Here is a 25,014-nt window from a genome sequence, read left to right as displayed (position 1 = left end):
GACACACAACTAAAGTGGTGTTGAATGAAACTATAAAGAAAGGTGTAGCAACAGCCACAAAGATTGCTTTATCTCAGTAATTTTTAAAGTCGTGTAGCAATGGAAAACATCCTTTACCACGCAAGGTAAGCATAGTGAAAGTGTGTGTGTGTGTATATGTGTTTATTAGGCATGGGTAGGAGTATAGAGTGGTAAAATAATTTTTTGGGTTGAGGAGCGGATATGGGTATAGAGTGGTAAGAGTATTTTTAGGGGGTAGAAGAGGGTGGTATGGATATTTCTAGGGGTTTGGGGTTGATAGGGGTATAGGTTGGTATAGGTATTTTTAGTGTTTGGGGTGGGTAGGGGTAAAGGGTGGTAAAGGTATTTTTTACGGTTAATGGGTGGTATTGGGGATAGGGTGGTAATAGTATTTTTAGGGTTTAGGGGTGGGAATGGGCATAGGGAGGTAAGGATGTTTTTTAGGGTTTAGGGATGGGTATGAGTGCAGGGTGCTATAGATAATTAAAAAATAGAGGGGATTTTCCCAATAAAAAAGTGTGGGGGGGATCTGAGAGGTTGCCCCCACAAAATGGCAAAAACTAAATAATTTAAAATGACACTCAAATACATACGTATATGTAGGGGTTTAAGTTGCCTTAACCATAGTTACCTTGCATGGGAAAGGCATGCGTGTGTTAAATCCATACATTGTAGAGTCATACATCCTGTTGAGATTGACTTTCAAGCCATCCGATATATAGGATGATGCACCAACAATTGTCTAATTATTCAAAAGTCGTTACTGGTGTATAACCCAATTTTGCTTTCTGTTTCTGTACATTGTTTTCTATGTGACTGTTTTACTCTAGCAAATGATCCTCCATAAAATTACATGTTGTGGAACGTTCCTTCACTCAGACATTAAATCAGGTCCTTCATAAATATTTGATACCAGTGAGCAACCAGTATGCAGAAGATTGGTTAATATTGTAATTGAAAATACAATTAATGTTTTTTTTTGTGGTCGTCCAAAGATCTCAAGGCTCTCTTGTTACATATTTGAACAACGAGTTTTGATATACATTTTCATGTAGTATTTTTCGAATATCAATATATCTCCTATTATAATTCTAAAAGAAAAATTGTTCCTCGGGTCACAGTCACAAAATTAAATATATATCAACTAAGGACAAATTGCTGGGCCTCTCATGTATACAAAATTCATTCAAATAATAATTATACTTAAGTAATGAATTCTAAGTACAGTAAAAACCTCCTCATCCTAAATGGAAAAAGAACTAATAATGATTTGACGTATGTTTGATTGAGCATCGTGATATGTTTGGTTATGTGGTTTTTATTCACTAACTCTTACTTAACTGGAGAGTCAGTCAGAAGGTAAATTTCAACTTTAAATTGAAACTAACTATTGCATAGATAGCGTTGGATACCCAACATCTCTGCTTTCTCCTCTGTGTCTGAGATGCACTGTTAAATGGCCTTAAGTGTAATTTGCTTTCCCAGAAGAGGTTCAGATGCAGTGCTTGATTTGAGTGGCTGCTGGTGGGGTCCACTGGCACTTATTTTTCCTCATATTGGACATTTCCCAAGAGTAGGAGAGGGAAAAACAAGCAAAGGGCAAAGAAGCAGAAAGAGAAAGAAGGAAAACAAAGGGAGAGAGCAGGAACCTGCAAAAAAGAGATGAAGGGGCTGGGAGTGTCTGGTAGTGGATTGAAGAAGCTTGAGCTGAATTCTAGGCTACGCAGCCTTGGTATTTGGCGGGCTGACATGTAATTGCTCCGGCCGCTGGCTTCTGAGCAGAGCATTAGACACCAACACTCATTCTTTTACAAATTGAGTACTGTTTGCTGTGAATTTAAATGATAGTTACCTGTAAACCAGACGTATTATTAATGTGCAGGACACATTGAATATGTGCCTTGAAAAATAGATCAAAGTTAAAATTCAATTATTCTGTTTCAAATACTCTATTAAGTGTATTCAATTTGATTGTGTTTATTTCAGATTAACCCCTTAGCTGCTGGGCTGTTTTCCCCCCAGTGCTGAGCCCGTTTTTGGCTATTTGGGGTAGTTTGCGCTTAGGCCTTCATAACTTTTTGTGCACATAAGCTATCCACGCCAAATTTGCGTCCTTTTTTTTTTCAACATCCCAGGGATTCTAATGGTACCTAGAGTTTGTGATTTCCCCTGGAGGAGACCAAGGAATTAGCCAAAAGACAGTGAAAATTTAGTTTTTTCCAAAAAAATGGAAAGAAAGGGCTGCCGATGAAGGCATGTGGTTTTTTCCCTGAAAATGCCATCAACAAAGGGTTTCTGGTGCTGAAATCATCATCTTCCCACCTTTCAGGAACGGGCAGACTTGAATCAGAAAACCACATTTTTCAACACAAATTTGGCATTTTACTGGGACATACTGCATTTTTACTATTTTTGGTGCTTTCAGCCTCCTTCCAGTTAGTGACAGGAATGGGTGTGAAACCAATGCTAGATCCCGGAAAGCTAAACATTTCTGAAAACTAGACAACATTCTGAATTCAGCAAGGGGTCATTTATGTAGATCCTACAAGGTTTTCCTACAGAAAATAACAGCAGCAATAAAAAAAAAATGAAATTGAGCTGAAAACAACAGCCATTTTTCTTTGTTTTACTCTGTAACTTTTTCCTGCGATGTCAGATTTCTGAAAGCAATATACCATTTTGTCTGCTGGACTCTTCTGGCAGCGGGGATATAAATGGCTTGTAGGTTCATCAAGAACCCTAGGTACCCAGAGCCAATAAATGAGCTGCACCCTGCAGTTGGTTTTTAGTCTATACTGGGTATACAGCAATTCATTTGCTGAAATATGAAGAGTGAAAAATAGGTATCAAGAAAACCTTTGCATTTCCAAAATGGGCTCAAGATAAGGTTTTGAGGAGCAGTGGTTATTTTCACATCTCTGAATTCCAGGGTGCCCATACTAGCATGTGAATTGCAGGGCATTTCTCAAATAGACGTCTTTTTTACACACTCTCTTATATTTGGAAGGAAAAAATGTAAAGAAAGATAAGGGGCAATAACAATTGTTTTGCTATTCTATGTTCCCCCAAGTCTCCCGATAAAAATGATACCTCACTTGTGTGGGTAGGCCTAGCGCCCGCAACAGGAAATGCCCCAAAACACAACGTGGACACATCCCATTTTTTGACAGAAAACAGAGCTGTTTTTTGCAAAGTGCCTACCTGTAGATTTTGGCCTCTAGCTCAGCCGGCACATAGGGAAACCTACCAAACCTGTGCATTTGTGAAAACTAGAGACCTAGGGGAATCCAAGATGGGGTGACTTGTGGGGCTCTGACCAGGTTCTGTTACCCAGAATCCTTTGCAAACCTCAAAACATGGCTAAAAAACACATTTTCCTCACATTTCAGTGACAGAAAGTTCTGGAATCTGAGAGGAGCCACAAATTTTCTTCCACCCAGCGTTCCCCCACGTCTCCCGATAAAAATGATACCTCACTTGTGTGGGTAGGCCTAGCGCCCGCGACAGGAAATGCCCCAAAAAACAACGTGGACACATCACATTTTTTGACAGAAAACAGTGCCTACCTGTGGATTTTGGCCTCTAGCTCAGCCTGCACCTGGGGAAACCTAGCAAACCAGCGCATTTTTGAAAACTAGAAACCCAGGGGAATTCAAGATGAGGTGACTTGTGGGGCTCTGACCAGGTTCTGTTACCCAGAATCCTTTGTAAACCTCACAATGTGGCTAAAATAACACGTTTTCCTCACATTTCGGTGACAGAAAGTTCTGGAATCTGAGAGGAGCCACAAATTTCCTTCCACCCAGCGTTCCCCCAAGTCTCCCGATAAAAATAATACCTCCCTTGTGTGGGTAGGCCTGGTGCCCGCGACAGGAATAGATCACACAACGGTCAATGTTGGTCCTTACATGAGGCAGCTGTTGACCCTGGGGTGATCCACTCCTGACGCAGGCAGTAGGTGTAGGCACTCAAATAGGGTAGTGTTTTTATCAGGACAGGTGAGGAGTCACTGGGTGGTAGGAATTGTGTGGATCCCAGCATATTCCTGTAGTTTGTGTGACAGAAATGCGAGAAAAATAGGGTTTTTATTCAACATTTCAGCTTTGCAAGGTATTCTGGGTAAGAAAACTTTGGGGAATCCACACAAGTCACACCTCTGTGGACTCCCCCGAATGTCTAGTTTCCAGAAATGTTTGGGTTTAGTGTGTTTCTCTATATGGCCGCCGAACCCAGGACCAAAAACACAGATGCCTGCCTTACAAAACCAGTTTGTTTTGCCATAGATAATTTTGATGTCTCCACAATACGATTTGGGTAGTGGAATTTGGGGCTGAACTAAATCGGGGAGCTCCCAAGAGAGCACTCTCTCTCTCTCTGCTTGCCGCTGCATTCACCTGCTCTCTGGGTTGGGCTAACCCACTATTACCCAGTTGCACAAACAGCTTGTGAAGGGACAGCAGGACTGTCCTCATCACCTCCCTCATAATGTACTGGAAGAGGAGTTATCGAATGGGACTCCTCCGACTGAAAAATCACTCCCAATGTCTGCGCCATTGTCCCATCCCTCAGATGCTGTCTCAGTATCTGATGTCTCAGTCTCTGATCCTATGTCAGAGCTGCCCTCTATAACCCGAGTGCCGGCAGCAGTCATCCATCAAGATGCCATCTCTGCTATTGGCTAAACTGTTGCTCTAAAACACTAGCCTACGTAGACAGTCACCAAATCGATGGTGTGTGTGAGATACGTGCAACAGTAGAGGCCACCTTACCTGCGCTTCTTCCCTCAATCAGCACGTTCTTTCAAGACACTCAAAAAGCACCTTGTCACATACCATTCGTCAGAGTCTTTAGCACCTCCTGCGCCCAGTCCAACAATCATTATTGGCTCTCACACTCCCTCCTCCTCGGATTCCCTCATTACCACCCAGCAAAAGTGCCCTTCATCTCTCCATAGCCGCCCTCCATCCCGCACATACATTTCATTGGTATTATAGCGCAGGTAATGGCTGACTTTACTAGTGTACTCAGCTATTTACATAAAATACAGATTTGCTCTTTGCAGTAGGCATATAAACCTTCTGCGCTTCTTTATGGCACTAAAACTGCCACTAGACAAGTCTGACCCTTTTCCCCCCAGGGAAACCACACACATATTGACAAAAGTGATATATATATGATAGCCAACCACCTGAAACTCAACTCAAGCAAAACCAAAATAATCCTCTTTGGCCCACACAAAAACACCTGGGACCCCTCATGGTGGCCCACCACGCTAGGCCCTGCACCCACCCCCGCCAACCACGCACGCAACCTCGGCATCATCCTAGACTCCTCCCTCTCGATGACCCAACAAATCAACGCTCTCACCTCCTCATGCTTCAACACACTCCGTATACTGAAAAAAACATTCAAATGGATCCCCACAGAGACCAGAAAAACTGTCACTCACGCACTCATCAGCAGCAGACTTGATTACGGAAACGCCCTTTACGCTGGCACCACTCTAAAACTCAAGCGCAAACTACAGCACATCCAGAACTCAGCAGCACGACTCATCCTCAACCTCCCCCGACACGAACACATCTCTCCACACCTCAAATCCCTCCACTGGCTCCCCATTGACAAAAGGATCACCTTCAAGATCCTCATCCTCGCACACAAATCACTCCACAACACAGGCCCTGCCTACCTCAATGAGAGTCACCTTCCACACCCCCACACGAAACCTCCGCTCAGCTGACCTCTCTCTCGCCTCTGTCCCCCGCATCAAACACACCACCACCGGGGGCCGATCCTTCTCCTACCTTGCACCCAAAACCTGGAACGCCCTCCCAACCCACCTTTGCAAGACCCAAAACCTACTTCTTTTCAGGAAGGGCCTCAAAACCTGGCTTTTCGAACAGTGATCCTCCCAGCCCCTTCCCCCTGCCCCCCCCCACCCTCATCCCCCCTCCGCCCCCCCCCCCCCAATCACGTCCCCTGCCTGCCTTGAGACCCTCACAGGTGAGTAGGGCGCTTTATAAATCTCTTTGCTTGATTGATTGAAATATATATGTTCGATGGCATGTGTAGCTGCAGATACACATGCTTTGCACATCCCGCCATCTAGTGTTGGGCTCGGAGTGTTACAAGCTGTTTTTCTTCGAAGAAGTCTTTCGAGTCATGAGATCGAGGGACTCCTCCCCTTTCGGCTCCATTGCGCATGGGTGTCGACTCCATCTTAGATTGTTTTTTTTCCGCCATCGGGTTCGGACGTGTTCCTTTTCGCTCCGTGTTTCGGGTCAGAAAGTTAGTTAGAATCTCTGAAAATTTGTCGGTATTGTTTGTGTTCGGTATCGGGTTAGTTACAACAGATCAACACCGACTTTTGAAGAACTCCGGTGGCCCTTCAGGGTTTTTTTCGATCCTCCGTCGGGGCCTGGTCGGCCCGGCCACGTGTCTCTTCAAGGCTGATGGAACGGTCCCCATTCCGCTTCTGCCCAAAATGTCATAACAAGTATCCATATACAGATCAGCATCTGGTCTGTAACTTGTTTTTGTCTCCAGAGCACAAGGAAGATACTTGTGAAGCCTGACGTGCGTTTCGGTCGAGGAAGACATTAAGAGACCGAAGAGCGAGAAGACTGCAGATGGTGTCGGCGCCGACAGGACAAGGGGAGGACAAGGCGAGGAGGAAGAAGAAACCTTCTCCATTCAGGAGTCGGACTCAGACGAGCTTGATCCCGAAGAAACGCCAAAAACCGTGAGTAAGACGTCTAAACATAAAACTCACGAGAAGACCACAAAAGCCCAGGGGACGCCACCGCCAACAGGCCATGGCTTAACCCGAAAAATAGGTGACCGATCATCGGCACCGAAAAAGGGCACGCTTGTGTCGAAGTCATCCGACTCCGGTCGAGATAGCGGCACCGAGCAAGTTCGGCATCGAGACAGTGGCACCGAAATGAGTCGGCACTGAGACACCAATACGCCGAAAATAAAGAAGGTTTCGTCGGAGCCCAAAAAGGCGACCGAAAAGGTTTCGATTCCGAAACATCCAGCCTCAGAACCGAAAACAGGTTCCTATACAGAGGAACAGGGATTGTCCTCCCAAATGCAAGGACATAAGTTCGGACACGAACTTGAGTCAATGGAGCCAGATTACACACAAAGGAGGATCCACATTCAAAAGGACACAGGGAAAATAAGCACTCTTCCCCCAATTAAAATGAAAAGAAGACTTGCCTTTCAGGAAAAGGACAAGCAGCCACAGGCAAAGGTGGCAAGACAAACAACTCCGCCACCATCTCCAGCACCATCAATGCACACATCACCGGAAGCCACACCACCACTGTTGAAATCCCCAACTCATACTGAAATTAGTCAAGATGATCCCGACGCATGGGACCTTTATGATGCTCCGGTATCAGATAACAGCCCGACTGTTACCCTGCGAGGCCATCGCCACCTGAAGACAGTACATCCTACACGCAGGTGGTCTCAAGGGCAGCTGCTTTTCATAACATCACCTTGCATGCAGAACCAATTGAGGATGACTTTTTGTTTAATACACTATCCTCCACTCATAGCCAATACCAAAGCTTACCTATGCTTCCTGGAATGCTAAAACACTCCAAACAAGTATTTCAGGATCCGGTGAAAGGCAGGGCCATAACTCCAAGGGTGGAGAAAAAGTACAAGCCACCGCCATATTACGCAGCAATTAACACCAGACTCTGTGGTTGTGGGGGCAGCTCGCAAGAGAGCAAACTCTCATACCAAGGAGAGTCGCAAATTCGACGCTGCAGGGAAAAGGGTTGCAGCACAAGCAGCAAACCAATGGCGCATTGCCAATTCACAAGCACTTCTGGCAAGATACGATAGAGCTCATTGGGACGAAATGCAGCATTTCATAGAACACTTACCCAAAGAGTTCCAGAAAAAGGCACAACAAGTGGTGGAAGAAGGACAAAGTATCTCAAATAATCGGATACGGTCAGCAATGGATGCAGCAGATACAGCTGCAAGGCCAGTAAATACTGCAGTAACAATAAGGAGACACGCATGGTTGCGTACGTCAGGATTCAAGCCGGAAATACAACAAGCCGTGCTGAATATGCCTTTTAATGAACAGCAGTTGTTTGGGCCGGAGGTGGACACTGCTATTGAGAAACTTAAAAAAGACACTGATACGGCAAAAGCCATGGGCGCACTCTACTCCCCACAGAGCAGAGGCACATTTCGCAAAACACAATTTAGGGGGGTGGGGTTTCGAGGTCAACCTACAGAAGCCACAACCTCACAAGCAAGGCCCACTTATCAAAGCCAATATCAGCGGGGACGTTTTTGGGGGCAATATAGAGGGGGACAATTCCAAAAGAATAGAGGGAAGTTCCAAAACCCCAAAACTCCTCAAAACAAGCAGTGACTTCCAAGTCACACATCCCCAACACATAACACCTGTGGGGGGGAGACTAAGCAATTTTTACAAACATTGGGAGGAGATAACAACAGACACTTGGGTACTGGCTATTAACCAGCATGGTTATTGCATAGAATTTCTCAAATTCCCTCCAAACGTCCCACCGAAAACACATGATATGTCAAAACAACACATGGATCTTCTAGGACTAGAAATCCAGGCATTAATACAGAAATGAGCAATAGAATTAGTACCAATCCAACAGAAAGGAACAGGAGTTTACTCTCTGTACTTTCTCATACCCAAAAAGGACAAAACACTAAGACTTATATTAGATCTAAGAACATTAAATACCTACATCAAATCAGACCACTTTCACATGGTGACATTACAAGATGTAATCCCACTGCTCAAACAACAAGACTACATGACAACACTAGACCTCAAGGATGCATATTTCCATATACCAATACATCCTTCACACACAAAGTACCTAAGATTTGTATTCCAAAGGGTACATTACCAATTCAAGGTGTTGCCATTCTGCATAACAACTGCACCAAGAGTTTTTACAAAATGCCTGGCAGTAGTAGCTGCGCATATCAGAAGGCAGCAAATACATGTGTTCCCGTACCTAGACGATTGGTTAATCAAAACCAACACACTACAACGGTGTTTTCAACACACAAAGTATGTCATAGAAACCCTACACAAACTAGGTTTCTCAATCAACTACACAAAGTCACACCTTCAGCCGTGTCAAACACAGCAATACTTAGGGGCAACAATCGACACAGCAAAAGCGATTGGCACTCCAAGTCAACAAAGAGTACAAGCATTTGACAATGTAATACAGGTCATGTATCCAAACCAAAGAATACAAGTCAAAATAGTAATGAAACTCCTAGGCATGATGTCCTCATGCATAGCCATTGTCCCAAACGCAAGATTGTACATGCAGCCCTTACAACAGTGCCTAGCATCACAATGGTCACAAGCACAGGGTCAACTTCTAGATCTAGTGTTGATAGACCGCCAAACATTCACCTCGCATCAATGGTGGAACAATATGAATTTAAACCAAGGGCGGCCTTTTCAAGACCCAGTGCCTCAATACGTAATAATTACAGATGCCTCCATGATAGGGTGGGGAGCACACCTCAATCAACACAGCATTCAGGGACAATGGGACTCTCGGCAAAAACAGTTTCACATAAATCACTTAGAACTATTGGCAGTATTTCTAGCGTTAAAAGCTTTCCAACCAATAATAAGCCACAAACACATTCTTGTCAAAACAGACAACATGACCACAATGTATTACCTAAACAAACAAGGAGGAACACACTCAACACAGTTGTGTCTCCTGACACAGAAAATATGGCATTGGGCGATTCACAACCACTTTCGCCTAATAGCACAATTTATTCCAGGTATTCAGAATCAGTTAGCAGACAATCTCTCTCGGGATCACCAATAGATCCACGAATGGGAGATTCACCCCCAAATCCTGAAAACTTACTTCCAGAATTGGGGAACACCACAAATAGATCTATTTGCAACAAAGGAAAACGCAAAATGCCGAAACTTTGCATCCAGGTACCCACAAGATCAGTCTCAGAGCAATGCGTTATGGATGAGTTGGTCAGGGATATTTGCTTACGCTTTTCCCCCTCTCCCACTCCTTCCATATCTAGTAAACAAGTTGAGTCAAAACAAACTCAAACTCATGCTCATAGCACCAGCTTGGGCAAGACAACCTTGGTATACAACACTACTAGACCTCTCAGTAGTGTCTCATATCAAACTACCAAACAGACCAGATCTGTTAACACAATCAACAGATCAGACACCCCAATCCAGCATCACTGAATCTAGCAATTTGGCTCCTGAAGTCTTAGAGTTCGGACACTTAGACCTTACACAGGAATGTATGGAAGTCATAAAACAAGCTAGAAAACCAACCACTAGACATTCCTATGCAAACAAGTGGAAAAGGTTTGTTTATTATTGCCATAATAAGTGACATTTTCCATATAGATCTATCTCTATATATATATCTATCTACATAGATATATCTATAGATATATCCATGGACATAGATATATCTACATAGACCAAAATTGCCCCCTAGGGAAACCCTACAACATCTAAAAAAACATATTGCCCCCACAGGGGGTCGCCTTGCCCATGGGCGACCCCCTGTCCATTTATTTTTATTTTTATTATTATTTTTTTTTTTTAATTCCCCTTGGGGGGCGCGATTGCGCCGCCCCTCCAAACCCCCCCCCCCAGGGCACCTACCTTTAAAAAAAAATATATATATATTATGCCCCCGGGGGGGGGGGGTGTTTTCCGAGGGGGCCGACCCCACCCCCCATACACACACACAAGTGAAATCCCTGGCGTCTATCTGGCACAGCTGCGATCGGGGGCGAGGAAACACTTTCACAAGGCCTCGTAAGAAAGGGGAGAGCTGCGACCGGGGGCGAGGAAACACTTTCAGGAAGGCCTCGTAAGAAAGGGGAGAGTCTCCCCTTTCTTACGAGGCCTTCCTGAAAGTGCTGCGATCGGGGGCCAGGAAACACTTTCAGGGAGGCCTCGTAAGAAAGGGGAGATTCTCCCCTTTCTTACGAGGCCTTCCCGAACGTGGGGAAGGCCATTTTCCCCATTGGAGCAGGAAGCGGCCGCAAGGCTGCTTCCTGCTCCACTGGGGAAATCAACTTTGTAACGTCAGCGACATCACAAAGGGGCGGGGGGGAGACACGGAAGCTTCCGTGTCTCCCGGGGTTATAAAAATTTTTTTACAAAATCCTCAGGTGCGACACACCTGAGGATTTATTAACCCCCTCCCTGGTGTCGGCCACTGGTCGTGACCCGCACCAGTGAGGGACGCCCGCAGCCAACAGGTTAAACAAAAATCATCCATAAAACATTCAAATAAAAGCAAGTTCCATCCATGATACTCCTATTTTGAAGTTGTTTCTTGATTTTAATGCATCATTTTTATCATCCTATATTTTCCTTGCTTCAGAAAATAATTTGCTTTCAATACATTTGGATGTGTTAGTATTGTTTACATTCATAAAAGGATTTGTTTTTATTGATCTACTAAATAAAAATATATGAATATACATTAGCAGTGCCATGGCGGCAAAATCTATAAACATGAGGAGCTAAACATTCTTCATAAAATATTGTCTTGGAGTTTTAGTCAAATTATTCAACACATCTATGGTGTCCAAAACGAATAAATATTAGAAGATATTTTTAGAAATGATTCTGACAAATCATTAATGTAATTGTTCAAACTATTTGTAGGACATTGCATCTTAAGAATACAGGAAATAAGAAAAATGCTGAATTTTTTTTTGAATTACGTAAACATCTGGTTAAAAAATGTACATAGGATTAACTTTCAGTTTTTTATATATACTTAGCATAGCAAATCCATACAATTTAATTTCACCTTTCAATATTCATAACTGACATTTGAAATACTGCTTTGCAACAAAGTGTTCACAGAGGTAAAACATTTACAATGAATATGCCACTGCAATGCCAATATTAGAATTACCAAATTATTAATGATATGCATTTGATTGTACTTCATATGTTTTAGAACATAATACTGTACTACTTTAGTACCAGTGTAAAAATACAAAACATGAACTGTAATAACAAATCATTAAAGCTCTAAATACACATGATATTGTTTAAACCTTGTGAAACTATTACTTACCTCCATACAGTAGGAAATATGAGGAAGATATACTATTTAGTTAAGTGATGAATCTCCATAGTAAACTTATCACTTGCGTTTAGGCATATACCCATTCCTGACACAAAAAGGCAGACTATAAGTAGAATGGCATATGACTTTCAACAACTTTGCCTATGCCCTATAAGCAGCCAACTCTACCTTAAACTTCTAAATGTCAGCTACTGAGTCAAATCCACAAACGGTCTGTGATTTCAAGGGTTTTCTTTTTCCTACGTGCGCCTAACCTTTTATGGGAATGTAATATGTAGTGCTGGCACTGTAAATGCCTCTTCTGTGAATGACAATGCAGGGGTACAGGTTTAAAAGAAAACATTTGAATCTTATAGTGTTCGTTAGCAAAATGATCATGTACCCTTCCACCTGCTTCCACCTGCTTTCCAGAAAGACACAGTAAAGAAGTCCCATGTTTGTCCCATTCACGTACTTCCTCAAGGTAAATTACAAAATGATTCTTAACTGACTGTTTATGCGCTACAGAGGGACAAATAGACCCTGGACTCACCTTGTGCAGAGGAGAGGCAGGAAGTCGCAGGGCCCTGCCAAACACACTGCAGCACGGGACGCGCTACAGAAGGACTACTAATCCCAGGATTCACCTTGTGCAGAGGAGTGGACAGGAAGGCCCCAGTGATCAGCAGGTGCTGCAAAGCACATTGAACACACGCAGAAGGGGGTGTGGCCAGGTCAAGTGTGGGCCCGTCTTCACCCATAAGTCGCTGGGCTGGGCCAACCCTCTTGGCTCTGAGACTCAGAGACCTAGCTCCCTATTTACATGTACTTATTACTACTTGAATCTTTGGGGAGGCCAGTTTATGAGACCAGGCTATCCATGCTCCTGGAACTATATTTCTATCACATAACCTCCGACTTTATATCTGTCTGGATACAATGTCCCTGCACTTGACATTATTTAAATCAATCTTAGTAATGAATTGTAAAACATTTCCATTATTTCATGCGTAAATTGTTTCTTTTGCTTCTGTCACTGGGAAGCAGGCCTATAGCATTGTTCTTTTTCTTCTCCTTACGATTCCCTGTGGTCTTGTTGTTTACCTCTGGTGAACAATAGTTAAGACCCTTATCCCTTTCTGCTCGGTTACAATAGGCAAAAGAAAAGCCAAGGAGGTGCCACGAGTTACATCTAAAACCCCCAAAAAACAGTGCCATGCAGTCAAAAACTGCACCCTGAAAGAGATTGACACCGTAATCGAGAAGGTGGAATCCATTATTAACGTGGACAAGTCAAACAGGGATAACACGGCTGCATCCAAGATACCAAAATATGTCACGTTTTTCCCTTGATATGAACCTCGTATGTCCTACACTATTTGACTAAAATACTACCCCATCATACATACAAATCCCTCCCATCAACCTCTCACATTCAGAAATGACCAGTGATAATAAAGGATTACAAAAATAAACTTCTGTTTAATACATTAATAAACCATATAAAATATTGGTGGATTCCACCACATACTCACATACAAACTATTTGATCAAATTCACAAAGCCACAGTGGTACCCTTCAATAACCACCACAATTCGTAAAAAAGTCTTAAACATATAGGAGACGCAACAGAAGACACCCTCCCTTGTCTATATCACAGTCACTGTCCCGCACATCTAATCAATGTGCCAAAAGACTGATACTTAAAATTTCAAGTCTATTACTGGCAAGTCCCAGTGGGTCCAGTCATTCAAATGCGTCAACGCGTTTCGGTGGCCTTCACAATTTTCTCACCACCTTCCTCAGGACAATCATACAGTCTCCCAATAATAGTAAAAACATCTAGATTCATAAATAGCATTTATCATATAAGCTTACATCCAGGTCTCTTTAGGTAATGTTCTGGAGAGAGTTCCTCACTTCTCTTCTCAGAATAGAATAATCTCTTATTTAAATCCCTCCCGGTATTTGCTGATTTCCAAAGAAAGTTGAGGTCATATACATCAATATCCAGAGTCTTATATCAGGAGGAACTGTCAACCATTCCCTAAACGCCACCTCATATATCGTAATTGAGAGCAACTTCTTGTTTTCAGTGTCTTCAGACTTTTGCATCTAAGATAACTACATTTTTTGGTTGTGTTGATAAACTGACTCCAAGTAGAGCAAATACCCCTAAACCCCTGCCTACCAACCTCACTCTACCACCCAAGTGGGCTCCTCCACAACTCATATGATTGATACTTCCGTCTTTGTACTCTTGGTCCCATCAGTCTTTCGGAGGAAAACAAGCCTTTTTCTCCTGACTCGTTGGGGGCTACTTTTGCTAACCAGATCTCAAGCTCTGGCAGTGCTCTCACCTCTGTTGTTAATCTTCTTCCTATTTTTGAACTGCTAAGGGGGAAGGGGTTAAAGTTAGTGTTTAAATCTTATGTTTGTAGATTGATTCATGGTTCAAGAGCTGCTTATGCAGAGCTCGATAGGTAGTGCCCTTGTGACTGCAAGCAACCATCAGGCTCACAATCCTAATAAATGTCCTGGACAGACAAGTTCAGTCACCAGTAAACCAAATAACCACAAAATTGGTGTAGCTCAGTCAATAGGCCTTCTTATAATGGCCCCGATGGACGTTCTTTCATTCAGTATGGCCACTTGGGTGAAAAAGAATGATCAATATTTCTCGGAGTGGGGATTGCCTGAGTGATCCACTCACACTGTCTTTTGGCCACAAGTAGCATGTTGGATAAGACACCGTTGGCAGTTCTCTTGTTCATGCCTTCAAAATAATTGCTTTACAGCATGTACCAATTAGATCCGGTTGTTTGGACTGCATCAAACTGAAATTGAAAGACCAGAAGCTTGCTAAAGGATTGGCATGTGTAGGTATAAAAATGTCCTTAGCTCAGGGTCCAACATTAGGCTCAAATTCAATGCAACTCAGGCTACCAGTGCTGCGCTCATAATCCTTCTTTACCCAAGCCCAGTAAGACTCATCCAGAGATGACTATTAAGGCTCCCCCAATGCCCTCCCCAGGCAGGCTCAAGCCTAAGCAAAATTGATTGACCATCAACTATGGGTTTCCTTCTTGGGGAGGAAAATTTGATTGACAACAACTTAGATACCCGACTTTCAAAATAATCCACTATGTCTCCTATATTGTATAACTCTAATGCAGGTCACACTCAACTTAGCTGCTCCTCCAGAGTAATGGCCCATGAATGTCCCTCAGATTTTCACATGTTGTCTTGGAACGTAGAGGGGCTACATTAAGAAATGACGCTCCCTGCAATGAATTGATGGACTAAGTTCACATTTATTTTTTTCAGGAAACCTGGGTAACAGCCCACATAAATAGGCCAGGCTATGTGATGTACAGCATAGATGCTGTCCGCTCAAAAGTTGGTAGACCTTCAGGCGGGCTAATTATGGTTTAAGATTTTACTAGACTGTTAAATTAAAAGATTAGACATCACCTTGCCTGGAGGGAGAGCAAGATGGCGGCCGCGTAACGCTGCCGCGAAGCGTCGGCTTCGATCGGGAACCTCCCAGTTCTTCGGCAGTTCTCCCGCTGGTCGGAGCCTCCTTCGGCAGCCGCGCTCACAGGATACAATGTAGCGGCATTGTGTCTACTTACTTTACTTTGCCTGCTCCCTCTCTGTTTTTTGGGGTGATTATCCTATAGCTGGCAGGAAAGGCGGCACAACGGAAATATTGCAGATAGTGTCGTTTTTGAAAGACTGCAAGCTCTTCAAGTGAGGAGTGCTCTAGGTCACTTGGCTCCTGTTTTTTTGTGTTTTTTTTTTTTGGGGTGGAAGCAAAACTAAGTGGATTTGCTGACAGAGGCTAAAAGGATTGCATAGTGCCTCCCCGTGATGCGGTCTGGTCTGCTCCTGTTCCTACCTGAAGACAACTACAGGTCTGTGCTCCCGGGTGCCAATTGGGGGCAATTGTCGACGTGGACTCAAAAAACGGTCAGAGTTTCTTTACTGTATTACAAGTGTTTGACACTGGGCATATATTATAATAACGTATTTTGCATCAGAAAGCAAAAAAGAAAAAAGTAAAAATGCCACCTAAGGGAGTGAAAAATGTGACTCTGTCTGGACGAGGCAAGCCGGTAAGAGTTAGTTTGTCAGCTCGGCAGGGGGGGCTATGGATATAAAACAAGGCTTAGGTGAGAAGGTGGTCTCCAAAAATAAGAGTGCCTCACTGGACAGGTATTTTGAGAAAGGGAAGGACATACTGGTGGGAGGTGCAGATAACCCCCCCGCCCCTGCCGCTGTGGAGGAGGTCGATCCCCTAGTAACCGAGGAGATGGCGGCTATAGATGGGTCCCCCCCGCATGAAGGTGAGGAGAGGCAGAGTGATGATGTAGATGTGGCAACTTTACAAAAACAAGTTACTGGGAGTCAGACGGAGCAGAGGGAGAGCGCACAAAGCGCTATGATATTATCACAGGTGGAGCCAGAGGCCGGTGATATTACGTGATAATGAGACAATACAAGGAGATAAGTTTTTCTCACTATCAGATCATTCAAGTTGGTCAAGTAATGAGCAGCTGGACTTGGAGGCGGATAAAACTTCTTCTGAATTTGAATCTGAGGTGTCCTCCTTAGCACTGGGAAAGGAATTACATGAGAGTAGCAGGAATGCTACCGTCAGGAAAAAACAGAGGAAGAGAAGTGAGCAAGTAGGACCTAATAAGCACTCCATTAACCCATTGGACACTAAGGGTCTTCAGGGGCTTCAGTGGGAGTATTCCAAGGATGATTTAACTCTATACGACAATGGTGAAAAACAGCCCAATTCTGTGTCACTGGAAACCATATATCAAAGCATTATGGAACACCGAGAGGAATCCAAATTAGAGAGCCGTAGGACTCAAATGGCTTGCCGTAAGATGCAAATCCAAATTCGTCGTAGCCAAGACATGTTCGGAGTTTACTACATGGATGGAAGAAGCAGAGACCCGGATCTCGCGTCTGGAGGATGAGGCTGGAGCTCACCAGTCGTCTCGAGAAGTGATGGAGAAACAACTTGAGGACACTCAGTGGAAATTGACAGATTTAGAAGGAATAATCTGTGCGTCCTGGGTGGACCAGAAGGACTTGAAGGATCAGACACACATAGCTTTATGGTCGCACTTTTTAAGGAAGCTTTTCCGGACTTACAACAGTGGGATTAGGACAAAGAGGTTCAAAGAGCCCATCAATTTCCTTTTAGCAAAATAGGACCAAACTCAGAAGGAGGAAGTGGTAGACCTAGAGTAATATTAATCTCTTTGCTTAACTATCAAGCAAGACAGGCCATATACGACCGAGCTCGACCCAACGCTAGAAGTAAGGCTAAGGGATGTTAGTTTTTTGTGAGACCAGACTATTGCCATAGTACTGTTGAAAAAAGGTGGAGGCTCCGTCAGTTAATTCAGCCACTTCAAAGTAAGGGGCACAGGTTTTTTTTATTAAATCCAGCTAAACTGAAAGTAGTAATGGATAACAGGACCCACTACTTCACGTCAGAGGAGAAAGCAAGGGCTTTTTTGGGTGGATTTAACGGTCCGGTTTCCTAAAATAGATTTCCTGGATTAAGACACAGGGTGGGGGAAAAGTGGAGAGGGTTAGGAGTTAACCCCTGAGAAGTCGAGCTGGGGGTAAGAAAGAAACCTCTTAAGATTAATCCCCCCTTAAGAAAAATTTAGATAAAGATATTTTTTTTTTTTTGGGATAAAACAGGGTTTAGATAGAAAGAGATAGAGGCAAAGAAAGGGAGAAAAGGCAAAAGAGAAAATAAAAATAAAATCATGCACTGGGTAGGGATGGTCGGAGCGGAAGCTTTACCATCATCAGGGACAGAGAGATCCCATACTCTCCATAAACTGGGTGTAAGGGTAGGGGTAAGGGGGGGTGCAGGTGGGTGGGGGGGTGGTTGGTAGTAGGGCTGGGGTGCAAGGGGCGGGAGGATGGGAGAGGGGTGGTGGGGTGTGGGGGGGCACTAATATAGGGAGAAATGTTCAGAATAATTTAATGAAGACATCAAAAGAAGAGGATGTATAGGACTCAATATCAACAAGTTGGTTTCTTTAAGGGAGAAAGTAATGACGTGAGACTGGTACATCAAACTGAGCGATATGGCAAATAGATTAAGGATTTGTACATTGAATATTTGTGGTCTTAATAGCCCTCAGAAAAGGAAAAGAGTGGCAGCTGGTCTTAAACTAATCAAATCAGATTTATTCTGCTTGCAGGAAACACACATTGCATGGAGTAAGCGAGAGCTCATACGAGAGCTTGGGTTGACGCCTCTTGTTTGTACCAGGCAGGAGGTATCGATACGTGGGGTGACGATACTTGCCAGAAATAATAATGTACATGCTTTTAGATCCCGAACAAGTAATGATGGATGGTGGGCTCTCATAGAATTATCTGTGAATACATTCAAATTTACCCTTTGCACTATATATGGATCAGTCTTTGACGAGGCTGAGCCTCTGGATACGCTGAACGTGGAACTAGTCGGATGGCCCTTACCAATAATTATTTGTGGCGATTTAAATATTCATTTAGAGGTAGGTAACAGTAGCATGGGCACTCAGAGTTTATATCAGGGACGAAAGCCCAAAGTATGGAAAGCTTTAAGGAGGTTAGTGAGGGAACATGGGTTGAGGGATGTCTGGGAAAATATTAAAACTTTAGATCCAGGGTATACCTATTACTCGTTCCCACATGCCAAATTAGTAAGGTTGGATTACTTTTTTATATCACAAAATGTAATTCATGGGGCTGAAATAGAATGTAAACCCAGATTCTTATCAGATCATAATCCGTTAGTATTGTCTATAATAATAAAGGGACCATCTAATTCGCGTCGTGTATGGACATTTGATAGGAAATTGTTGGTTGACCCAGGATATATATCCCATATGAAAGAGTGGATTCACCACTCTTTTGATACTAATAGGAATACGGCAGATCCGGGGATGGTATGGGACTCATTTAAAGCTGCGGTGAGAGGTGAAACTCTTAGCTATAGTTTGGGAATACGGAAAATCAGGGGGAAGGAAATCGTAGAACTTCAAGAAAGATTAATAACAAAAGAGAGGGAATTAGCTAGTAAAATTGCTAGTAGAGAAGACATTATTCTCACTCAGACCCAGATGGCGATTCTTAAGGCTAAAATAAATGCTCACTTGAATAAAACAGCGGCAGCCGCCTATCGAAGTCACCGATTGGAGTGTTATGAATATGGTGAATCCACAGGAAAAGTCCTAGCTAGACAGGTCAGACAGAAGGCGGTTAACATACAGAGTTAGAAGGAATTCTAGAGGTTTTTAAGGGTTACTATCAGGATCTGTATAGTGAAGATATAGTGTACTCTGAACAGCTACAAAAAGAGGTTAGTGAATTTCTGGGGGAATTAAAAAGTACAAGGCTCTCTTCTGAGGAACAAGTTACATTAGACGCACCAATTCGTATTGATGAGATAATTGGGGCAGTGAGTTCCCTGGCAACAGGGAAAGCTGCTGGGCCGGATGCAATACCACTTGAATTCTACAAGACTTTCTTGATAGACATTAAAAAGGATATGCATAGTATTTTTTGTATAGCGCAGGCAGGTCAGGCGCCTTTATCATGGGAATGTGCAAGTATTATAGTGCTAAAAAAAAAAGGATAAACCGACAGAGCTCCCCAGTTCATATAGACCTATATCCTTGTTAAACGTAGATGGAAAGATTTATGCAAAGATTTTGGCCAGTAGATTGGCGAATATGATAGTCAGGTTGGTTAAAAAACAACAACATGGGTTTATTCCGGGTAGAGACACAATAGATCATATAAGAAGAATAATATCCATGTTTGATCTTGCAGAACTATATCAAACAAATTTAGGATTATTACTTTTGGATGCCGAGAAGGCATTTGATCGTGTATCGTGGAAGTTTCTATGGGAAATCATGCGCTGGAAAGGTATAGAGAGTGGATATATTACAGCTATAAAAGCTTTATATGTAGCCCCAAAAGCTAGAATATGCATCGCTGGTTTGGAATCAGATACTATCTCAATCTCTAGGGGGACTAGACAAGGGTGTCCATGTTCCCCCTTGCTCTTTGCTCTATATATTGATTCTTTCTTGCTGAGATTAGAAGAATGCAAAAATATTAAACCTCTATTATATCATGGAGAAACATATAAGGTGTTTGCATATGCTGATGATGTAGCTATAGTAACAAGCAATACGGAGGAAGCTATTAAGGCAATAGAAACAGAGGCAAGAGAGTTTGTAAGATACCCCGGATTTAAGTTGAACTCAGATAAAACACAGATAGTATGTTCTGAGCACGTTTCATTAGTAGATAAACGGCTGGTATCTGAAGCGGTGTATCTGGGGGTGAAGATTACATCAGTGGTTAATCCGTTGGTGGAAATCAACTTTATTCCACTATTAAATAGAATAAAGAGGGATTTAGACCGAATGCATAATTTGCACCTATCACTTGAGGGTCGCTGCAATGTATTGAAAATGATGGTTCTGCCAAAAATCCTATACTTATTTCGGGCCATTCCCCTTGAGGTTGATACAAAATGGCTTAAAAGATTGGAAAAGATGGGGAATAATTTTTTATGGGGATATGCTAAAACGAGAAGGGCAATGAAGTATATGACACTTCCCAAAGATCGAGGCGGGTGGTCAGTCCCTAATTTTACACTGTATTACTACGCCTGCTGTCTTCAACATATGGATGAACTTATAAGGGGAAGTTTTAAGAGTAATGAAGAAGTAAAAACAACGCCTATTTATACTATGATGGCGGGTGGGGAGGCAAGTGGTTGGTTATCAAAATTTGAGGAACCAAGTTACTTCAAAAAAGTAAGATTTAAGCCTTTTGTGTCCGCCTTCAAGGTTTGGGCTCAGATAAAACGGAATATGGGACTGGGAAAGATTACGGCTTATACACCAATGAAATTTTCAGCTATCCCAAATCACATCTTTAGGGATCCCATACTAGATTTTTGGCGTTCTAGGGGAATAAACAAAGTCGGAGACTTGTATTGTAAATCCGGTTGTAAATCATTTACAGAATTGCAGTCCCAATTTGGCTTACCTAAGACCCATTTTTTAAAATTTTTGCAAATACGAAATTTTCTACAGTCTCAGAAGTACGGCAGGGTACAGTTGTCGGAGATCCCGGTAGTTGAGGCTGTTAAAAATGGGGCAAAGATTGGCAAGTTATATAAGCTACTAACAGAGTTACAAGTAGATGATATGGTACAACAGAATGAGCGATGGATTGCACGACTTGGGGTGGCTGGAGAGTGGGTGGACCAATCCTTAGCCATGGCTGATACAACATTTCTTTCAGCTAATTTGAAAACCCAGCATTACAAAACACTGATGGACTTATATTATACTCCAGCAAAGCTGAAAAAGTGGGGGATATCCTCTGGAAGCTGCAATCGATGTGGGGAAGTTGAAGCTGAGATAACGCATATGTTTTTTGCATGCCCAATGTTGCAGGGAATATTAAACGAGATAGAGGTATTCCTTAAGAAGATCACGGATTGCAATATTTGGGTTACTGTTATGCTGGTAGTATTGGGAGTCGTGGACTCACCCGAAAGTGTGGAACCTGCACTGTATAAAATAAGGCGATTTTTATTTTTGTCAATGGCAATATATCGCCTATGTATTGCTACAGATTGGCTCAAAAAAGAACCCCCCACGTTTGAGGGTTGGCGCTCTAGATTACTTGCCATCTATAATACTGAATTAAGTCTTTATAAGTTAAAGGGTCATAAGAAGAGATATAGAGGAGAACGAATGTGGGCACCACTGACTAGATGGTTGGAATATCAAGACACAGTTTAAAAAAAAAAAAAAAAAAAAATTTTTAATAGCTTCGATATGTGATATATACAACTGTTTTATTTTTTAAGGTCTTCTTTCTCCTGTTGTTTCGTTGTTTTTTTGTTTTTTTCTTGCTCTGTTTATCTGCACGGATATATTATGTCTTCTCTTGTTTATTTCTTGTGTAACCCCCTCCCTCCAAAAAAAAAAAAAATAGTAAATCCGTTGGAACAATAACTCTACTAGTTTATAACATGGTCCAACTGTCACAGTGTACACAATTTTCACAGATTGCAACACTTGAAGCATGTAATATGGACAAATGGAAATGTATATTTTCAGGGACGCCTTTAATTCAGGAACTTGTAGTGTCTGAGATAAAAAAACATGTTCAGGTACATACTCAACCTTATGCACAGGAAAGAAATTATTCTAAAGTTGCTTTTTCTGCAGCATTTCTCCCAGTGCAGACACATTTAGTAAGCTAGGTAAACATCTTAGTTATTTATTAGCACTCTGTGATCTTCACAGCCAGATGTTAGGTTCTGCAATTAATATGTGGGTGACTGCTGTAATAAAGCTTGTCTCAGGTACTAGTTCTTGTGTAGATATTGATGAACTAAGAAGTAATGAAAATGCAGCATTGTTGTAGTTTATACCTGTCTCATTTACAATTGTTCTTCTGTCCTCTTGTAATCCTATAGATAATTGTCACCAGAAGCAATGTTTGTGATTCTCTTCGTGTATTGTATACATAAATAACACATATGACTGTACACTACTGCAGAAAAAAGAGAATAGCAGCTATGAAAACAATGCATTTTCCCTTGACAGCTGCATCTTTTGATGAATCCATTTGCTTTCATATGAGTGTTTGATACAGTAAAATATATAAAGCCGAAAAAAAAAGAAAAAAAAAAGACATCACCTTGCCTGACATCCTAGGTGTAAGCATTTAGACACCTAAGGGGCATCTGATCAATGTTTCTAATGTATATAATCACCCACTCCCTGTAAATAAAGATTTTTTTAACCCTAAAAATGATTTGCACATATTTTGCTCAGGCGACATATAGTCCCAGAATAATCCTTGTGGGTGACTTCAATACCACTTACGAACGATTGTCCTGTGTGATCAATTTAACACAATGGGAGGACAAGAGTCTAGGCATCCCTACTTTAAGAGCCACACCCTTTAACGTGGGTCCTGAGCTGCTCTACAGCTGGCCTCTTTAACATTGTTCTATGGTCTACGAGCGTGTAATTGAAGAACTACTTCTGATATGACTAGACACTACACTTTTACAAAAGGTAAATACAAAGGCAGAATGGATTATTTTATCATTGACCATAGCCTTTGGGGGAATCTGATCGACTTTAAAATAGTTGTCCAATCGGATAGCAATCATGATGCATTGGATTTACTTTTAAATTCTGAATTTTTGCTCCACCTAGGTGGAACAGCAGCACAGTGCATCTCAGAGCCTGTTATTTCCGAAAATAAAAGAGCTGTCATATGGCCAAATATACAGTGCAAACCCTCCACTCTATCAGAAATTGACAGAACCTTTTCTGCTGTTCTGGCCCCATGGTGCATATGTCCAAGACTGAAATGCGTAGACTGAAATTTCGTAATAAACTATTCGTGTTCCTTATAGATTTTTTTCACAAATACTAAAATCTTAGCTCCCAGGGGCAAGCCTAAATCAGCCCTATGGTATTGTACAAAGTGAACAAAGCTTATTTTAGCCATTAATACACAATCCCTTGAAGCCATTAGGGAAGCTAGAACTGTGTTTAGGTGAATCCTGACTATTAGAAAGCATGAAAGGGTTGAGAACAGTTGGCAGGGTTTATAGCAGGTGTCCAATACTAGCAACAGTATTGATTTTTGGCACATAATAGCCCACAGCAGCCTATACTTAGGTATGTGTTCAACCAAATCTGGGAATAAATCACTTTTCAGAGCTCTATTCAAATCAGGAGTCTTTAGACCCAGATCTTTTGGAAAGCGTACCTGCTGGTGACACACAGTCATGTCCGACAAAGAGTGCATTGACTTCTCTTTGTCAGATACAATACGTTCCATCATGTCCATTCGCCTGGGTAAAACCCCAAGACCTGATATGATCCCAGGGTACCTATCTAAGTCAAAAGTTGTTGTCTGGGTCTCATACATTAACACATTATTGTTAGAAATCTGGTGACTGAGGTATGAGCCCTAGTCCAGCAGAAACCACAATCCTAGTCAGGGTAGTATCAGCCAAACCCTAAATTAACCTGTGCTCACCCTCTGGTAGCTTGGCACAGCACAGTCAGGTTTAACTTAGAGACAGTGTGTAAAACATTTGTGCAACACTTCAAACAGTGAATACACCACACAAAATGAATACACACCTGTTTAGAAAAATAGATTTATCAAATAAAAAAAAGGACAAAATGACAAAAATCTAATCAGTAGAACCTGAGTTATTATTAATTTTTAAAGATGAAACTTAAAAATAGCAGTAGCAATAAACGGCATTCGGGGATATCCGGTCGCACCAGACCGGGACAAAGGCAAATGTTCAGGCCGACTGCGATGGAGTGGGGGCCATTTGCAGGGATCCAATGGGCGTGCTGAACAAAAGTATCTTAAATCCTGGTTACGGAGCTTTGCGTCTGATATGAACCTCACAGTAGATGTGATGCGTTGATTTTCTCCACGCAACAGTGGTGATGCATCAGTTCCGAGATGGGGTAAAGTTAGGGTGTAGTTCCTGCTGCGCCTACGTTGGCGATGCAGGCACCGGGGCTAGTGATGTGAAGACCGGGATCAAGGATGCATCGCGCAGTCAAGGTGATGCATCAGTTCAGTGAGCGCAGACGCTGTCATGTGGAGTTTCAGCATCAAGGCTGCCTTCGATAGGGATGCGAGGACCTTGTGCTGAGAAAAGTGCCACAGTGTGGGTTCCGAAGGTGATGTGCCCGTTCTGTTCCACAAACCAGTGTTGATGTGGCGATTCTGCTCCTG

The 25,014-nt window shown here is 42.5% G+C and overlaps 1 protein-coding gene across 3 annotated transcripts in view; it reads left to right on the top strand.

Annotated features, from left to right (window-relative positions):
• TDRD5 (tudor domain containing 5) overlaps positions 1–25,014 on the top strand; it is a 1,060,335-nt gene that overhangs the window by 957,793 nt on the left and 77,528 nt on the right. The gene's annotated exons all lie outside the window — the stretch shown is intronic.

Source organism: Pleurodeles waltl, chromosome 4_2 (assembly GCF_031143425.1).
Source record: "Pleurodeles waltl isolate 20211129_DDA chromosome 4_2, aPleWal1.hap1.20221129, whole genome shotgun sequence".
NCBI classification, from domain to species: domain Eukaryota; kingdom Metazoa; phylum Chordata; class Amphibia; order Caudata; family Salamandridae; genus Pleurodeles; species Pleurodeles waltl.
Note: the sequence above shows the minus strand (reverse complement) of the source record. Positions and strands in the feature narration are given on the sequence as shown.